This window comes from Chanodichthys erythropterus, chromosome 12 (genome assembly GCF_024489055.1).
Source record: "Chanodichthys erythropterus isolate Z2021 chromosome 12, ASM2448905v1, whole genome shotgun sequence".
NCBI lineage: Eukaryota > Metazoa > Chordata > Actinopteri > Cypriniformes > Xenocyprididae > Chanodichthys > Chanodichthys erythropterus.
The window spans coordinates 37,159,108-37,165,107 of record NC_090232.1 but is presented as its reverse complement, the minus strand read 5'-3'; positions in this window follow the sequence as shown (position 1 = coordinate 37,165,107).

Here is a 6,000-nt window from a genome sequence, read left to right as displayed (position 1 = left end):
TCTAAACCTGAAAGCAGACAGACTGATTGAAAAAAAAAAAAATATGCAGATACACTCAAAGATGTCAACCATTGTTGCATAAATAACTGCTATACAGATGTTTGTTTTACAAGTTTATCATTTATACATAGAAAAATCACATGATCCTTCAGAAATCATCTTCTGAGCAGTAGTGTATATGAATTCCCAAAAATTGAATTCCCTTAACATTAATTTTTACTTACCTGTCAAAAGCAAAATACACAAAATGGCTTAAAAAAGGAAATATTTTCAGTTATTCTAAACTATTGCTAACTGAAATGCTGGAATGAAGTCAGACCAGCTACACAGATACAACAAAGCTAGGTGCAGCCAACTCACCATTACATAACGTAAAAATGATCGAAAAAATATACTGATATCACAAAACCCAAGAGCAAGAAAATGCTCTTAGAACTCCATCCCAAATTGGTTCATCTTAAATACAAATTAGCAGCCAATCACATTCATGAAACTTTCTGTGCACTATAATTACACTGTAGAGCTGCTTCTGACAAATGTACCTTAGTAAGAGCATATATAAAGTAGAACCCAACATTACAAAAACTTCACATACAAACACAGATGAGTATATGGAAATATAATCTAAAAGACAAATTTACAGACATAGATACTCCTTTAGAATCTAACCTCTTGCTTGTCCTCTTCTTTTCCCCCCGATGTTTTTTGTTTTTTGCCTCAGTTCTCTTCCGCAGAGAATGTGGCGTATAGCACACTACGAAGTGGAGACCTCCTGGAAACAGGTGTGTCCGCATACCAACAGGCAAACACAGTTAAGTTATTCAAAGTGCACACTTGGCTACTGATCCAACCAGTCAGACAAGTGCAGATTTTTAGTTTTAAAGATTTTAAGACTACGTTTTTCATCTACGTTTTAAACATAGACGTTTTAAAGGTGCCCTTGATTCAAAAATTGAATTTACCTCGGCATAGTTAAATAACAAGAGTTCAGTACATGGAAATGACATACAGTGAGTCTCAAACTCCATTGTTTCCTCCTTCTTATATAAATCTCATTTGTTTAAAAGACCACTGAAGAACAGGCGAATATCAACATAACACCGACTGTTACGTAACAGTCGGGATCATTAATATGTACGCCCCCAATATTTGCATATGCCAGCTCATGTTCAAGCATTAGACAAGGGCAGGACGTCTGGATCTGTGCAGAGCTGAATCATCAGACTAGGTAAGCAAGCAAGAACAACAGCGAAAAATGGCAGATGGAGCAATAATAACTGACATGATCCATGATATCATGATATTTTTAGTGATATTTGTAAATTTTCTTTCTAAATGTTCCATTAGCATGTTGCTAATGTACTGTTAAATGTGGTTAAAGCTACCATCGTTTCTTACTGTATTCACGGAGACAAGAGCCGTTGCTATTTTCATTTTTAAACACTTGCAGTCTTTATAATTCATAAACACAACTTCATTCTTTATAAATCTCTCCAACAGTGTAGCATTAGCCGTTAGCCACGGAGCACAGCCTCAAACTCATTCAGAATCAAATGTAAACATCCAAATAAATACTATACTTACGTGATTAGACATGCTGCATGACGAACACTTTGTTAAGATCCATTTTGAGGGTTATATTAGCTGTGTGAACTTTGTTAATGCAGTGATAGAGTCAAGAGCTCGGGAGGGGGCGGAGAGAGCGCGATTTAAAGGGGCCGCAGCATGAATATGCGCATTTCTAATTATGCCCCAAAATAGGCAGTTAAAAAATTTATTAAAAAAAATCTATGGGGTATTTTGAGCTGAAACTTCACAGACACATTCAAGGGACACCTTAGACTTATATTACACCTTGTAAAAAACGTTCGATGGCACCTTTAAACACAGATGCTGTCTCATAAGAACACTCTGAGAATGGGCAAACTGTTTAGAGTTCATTTTGTGATTTTTCTGCTATTTTATTGATACCAGCCTCATTGAATGACAGATACTGGAATGTGCCTATCTATATGTGAAACTCCGCCTCCGCAGAAGAAATCAACACCTACTTCATCGTTGCAATGTTAACCCCGCCCACTGGTGTATTAGTGAGATGAGGAGGAGAGAAGAGCGATACAGGACTAAAAATAACATTTATATAACATTTTAAATAACATATTTATTTTCAACAATGCGAATGTCTCAGTTGAGCTTTATTTATTAGTATTCGGTATTTCACTGTGCATTGTTTGATAAATCAATCGCATTTCAGCGCAGGCTTTGTAAACAGACTTTTATGATATGGACTCAACAGTAATGCAGCAACATGTAAGTAACTGTGTTCATTTTAATGCCTGATCTGATATTAATGATTCATGTACAGTCAGATGTTCTTTGTCTATGTGTCAGTAAATCAAACCAGTGACTAAACGGTCAATCAGTGACCGCTTTCTGGACACTAGCCAAAACTCCCGTTTTATTCAATGAATCTCTTCATTATATCGCGTTTGCACTGTTAGTTACAATGAAATCATTCGTTAGTGTGAAGAAATTAAGTTGCAATGATGAGATCACTGCTTTCATGCACTCATCAATATATCTGTGATCGGCTGTTCATCACTGCAACCTTTCATGGCACAATCTAAATATAATGCTAAATGTAATGCAGCACTTTTCACGATTAGTTAACCTTGAGAGCTGTAATAGTAAAGATGTGCTAAAAGAGAGAGCAATACTTGGCTATTTCAAGTGGAAAGATGTCAGCAGTGGGCGTTTACACTGAAGTCTCACAGAGACACGCCCCTTAAAACAGAGCGTTCAAATAAGAGGACTAAAATCAGGGTAGCAAAAATGCCTTTTATTTCTAAATTATGACAATTTTTGATGTAAAACGCATACTAACATTATAAGTGCAGGAAACATTATAACAACATAGTTCATGACCCCTTTAAAATCAGCAATGTCACATTCAGAATCAGCTTGTGCATAAAATTGTCCGTCAAAATCAACACACGTTGAACAATGTTCACTAACCCGGCAAAGTTTTTCAATTAGATTGTGTTTATTCTCTTTAGCATGCAGTTTGAAGTATTTTATCCCTGATCATTTGGATTCAATTTCAGAGATTGGAAAACAAATTAATACTTAAGTGCATTATGTATTATGCATGTTATCATCTCTGACAGACAGCATGTTGAGGCAGCCATTTTCTCCCTGAAAGTGATGATGCATTCAAAACATCCGGTAGTGTTTCCAGGAAATGTGTGTACTCGATGGACCTCTGCTACTACATTGTATTATGCACATTATGATTTGATTTGATTTGAAACAGATGGATCGTAAGGAAATAATTATATATTTTTTGACCACCAAGTATTCAGTGAAGTGTTTGATGCCCATGAGTGTGTTGATGTTTGTTTTTAGTTCTAATATTTCAACTCTTTTTGAAGGACATGATAATGCATGTGAGGGGTGAACAATGTTTGATTTGAGTTCTTTATTCTTATTTTATGAAATAAAGTTTATTTTGTGGCTTAAATAAATTCCGTTACTCAGAGACTGATGTTTGGCTAATCAAAAATGTTACATTCAGTTGTCGCAAATACGTCAACTTTGGAAAATCAAGCTCATACCAGGAAAGAAGTGGTTTTGATGCACAGAGTTGTTTAATTGTCTCTTATAACAAACATATTTTATGTAAACCCATGAAATAGCAAATCCTGTTGTAAATAATAGTGAAAAATAACTTTTATAGTGAAAAACAACTCTTGTTCCATTATTTCCAAATCATTAAAGTCATCATGAAATCAAAATGGACAATTGTTTTTTTTTTTTATGGAATATAACAGCATTTAATGTAAATGATTGATCTGTGCACATCATTTTTTTTTTATTCATGTGCCCTTGTAATCTTCAATCAAAAATCTTCCTTTATCACTTGAGGTGACATCTCTTCTCTTCTCTGATGATGCTTGCATGAGGGCAGGACAAACTGTCACTCATGTGAGATCAGCAATAGCAAACCACAACATCCAATCAATTTCAGATGGACAAAATAAAGTCCTGTCCTACTTTTTTCTCATTTAAGAAGCTGTATCACTCAGATATACATCACAATAGGGAAGAAAGGCGTTTCGTGCCGACTGTAACATGGAAAAAATAAAAAACATTTTTTTTAATGTATTGATGACTTTTTTTTACATTTTTAAAGATTTAATTAAAAAAATAAAAATATGTGTGTAAAATCAAATTTCTGTTACCAGCCCTGTAGTGGAGTATTAGTAGAGGAGATCTGCTCTGACAGTATTAGTTAAAGCCCCTGATGACTTGAAGTCTGGGAAGGGTTGATTTTCATCATTGATAAACAGGGACTTTGTACTTTGAACACACAGATTTTTTTTTCAATCTTCTGTATACTTCAGTCTACATAATAATGTGGATAGTTGTGCCTGTCATTGTTCTATAATTTAAAATGATCTTTTGATCTCTTTAGTGATGTTGTGACAAACTAATAGAGAGCTTTCATGAGTCTGTCACCACCTTACTTTTACACTTTAAACCCGGCCGGACACAGATCAGCACTTCTGAGGTAAAGCTGACAAGAACTTTAGTAACATAATGCAATATATAAGCCTATCATATAAAATTGCATAGTGAAAAATGAAGGAAGCAGAATTAAAACAGAAACAGAGAGGGGGATTTTTGATGCTAAAATAATGAATACTATTTTTAAGTGTGATTAAAACCACATAAGCCACCCTTTTTTGGCTGATTACAAAGAATCAGATTCATTTTATAATTAAATTAATCACTATAGTGCACTACTGTCATGTATATTTGTGTATTTTTTTACATCAATTTGACGTCCACACACTGATGTCCAATTGATGTTGAAACACACTGATGTCCAATTGATGTTGAAAAAAAAAGGCAAATTGATGTCAAAAACTTGACCTCCATTTGGCGTCCACACAGTGTTGTCCAATCGATGTTGAGAAAAAAAAATTCAAATTGACGTCCACGCACTGATGTCAAATTGATGTCGAAAAAAGACATCAAATTAACGTAAATTTTTTTATGTCAATTTGGCGTCCACAAACAAATGTCAAATTGATGTAAAAAAAAAGACATCAAATTGTTGTCAATTTATTTACGTCAATTATGATGTCCACACACTGTCCAATTGATGTTGAAAAAAAAATAACATCAAATTGGCGTAAATTTTTTACGTCAATTTAACGTCCACGCACTGATGTACAATTGATGTAAAAAAAATTTATGTAAAAAAACCCTGTCAAATTGACATAAAAAACTTGACATCCATTTGACATCCACACAGTGATGTCCAATCGATGTTGAAAAAAACCCCCATCAAATTGATGTCAATTTTGTTGACGTCAATTTGACGTCCACACACTTATGTCCAATTGATGTCGAAAAAACATTTGATGTAAAAAAAACCCCGTCAAATTGACGTCAAAAACTTGACATCCATTTCACGTCCACACACTGTTGTCCAATTGATGTAAAAAAAAAAAAAAACCTGTCAAACTGATGTAAATTTTTTGACGTCAATTTGACGTCCACACACTGATGTCCAGTTGATGTCAGAAATTTTTTTTTTTTTAAAAACACCCGGCAAATTGACGTCAAAAACTTGACATCCATTTGACGTCCACACGCTGATTTCCAATTGATGTTGAAAAAAATATATCAAATTGACATCAAAAAACAGGTCAAGAATGCAAATCAAACTTACGTCAAAAAATTGATGTCCATTTGACTTCCACGCAATGATATTCTTTCGACCACGAAAATAACGATACAAAAGCAATGCAATGAAATACAAAGTTCTGTAATGAAACTCTAAATGGGCAGTCTAATAGGTCCTTAACTGCTCATAATCACGTCATTATCTATAGGTCACAGATGATTGGTTCCTGCTGTATTAGTAACCAATGAGCTTGCATGCTCAGTCTTCAAATACATGAGTAGCTTTTGCCTTAGCAGTGCAGCACG